General features: G+C 40.6%; 1 protein-coding gene across 1 annotated transcript in view; it reads right to left on the reverse strand.

Moving 5' to 3' along the window:
* Positions 1-435: 435 nt before the first annotated feature.
* The window catches only part of TP63 (tumor protein p63), a 198,806-nt gene continuing 198,336 nt past the window's right edge, over positions 436-905 (reverse strand). The window contains exon 14 of the transcript XR_003943501.1: positions 436-472. The gene's annotated coding sequence lies outside the window, so the exon portion shown is untranslated. The remainder of the gene's footprint in view (positions 473-905) is intronic.

Genomic DNA, 905 nt, shown 5'->3' on the forward strand with positions numbered 1-905 from the left:
ATGGGACGACTTCCCTATGAGGAAAGGCTAAAGCGGCTAGGGCTCTTCAGCTTGGAGAAAAGGCGGCTGAGGGGAGATATGATAGAGGTCTATAAAATAATGAGTGGAGTTGAACGGGTAGATGTGAAGCGTCTGTTTATACTTTCCAAAAATACTAGGATTAGGGGGCATGCGATGAAGCTACAATGTAGTAAATTTAAAATGAATCAGAGAAACTTTTTCTTTACTCAACGTGTAATTAAACTGTGGAATTTGTTGCCAGAGAATGTGGTAAAGGCGGTTAGCTTAGCGGAGTTTAAAAAAGGTTTGGACGGCTTCCTAATGGAAAAGTCCATAGACCATTATTAAATGGGGAAAATCTACTATTTCTGGGATAAGCAGCGCAAAATGTTTCGTACATTTTTGGGATCTTGCCGGGTATTTGTGATCTGGATTGGCCACTGTTGGAAACAGGATGCTGGGCTTGATGGACCTTTGGTCTTTCCCAGTATGGCAATACTTATGTAGTAGAATAAGTATATAGTGCTTTACAAATACACGGAATAGGTAGACTATGTTCCTCAGAGTTTATAATCTAGTCAAGACAGATGGACAAGACTCGCAGACAGAACAAATGAGTTACTTAGGGACCCTTTAACTAAAGCTTAGTGTACGCTAAAAATGCTAAGAAGCCATATGTATAAAATGGTCTTCTTAGCATTTAGTGCACGCTAATTCCCGAAGCGCACGCTAAGCTTTAGTAAAAGGGCCCCTTAGAGTTAACAGGGACATTGAATAAGAATGACTAAACTGGGTGGTTAGAGCTGTGATTAATCCATGTGTGAGTGAAATTACTAGGTATGAGGCCTCAGGTGGTTATACAGAAGTGGGTGGGGTGGGTAGAACTCAAGAAATGATTAATGAAA

Source organism: Microcaecilia unicolor, chromosome 10, assembly GCF_901765095.1.
Source record: "Microcaecilia unicolor chromosome 10, aMicUni1.1, whole genome shotgun sequence".
Classification (NCBI taxonomy): Eukaryota; Metazoa; Chordata; class Amphibia; order Gymnophiona; family Siphonopidae; genus Microcaecilia; species Microcaecilia unicolor.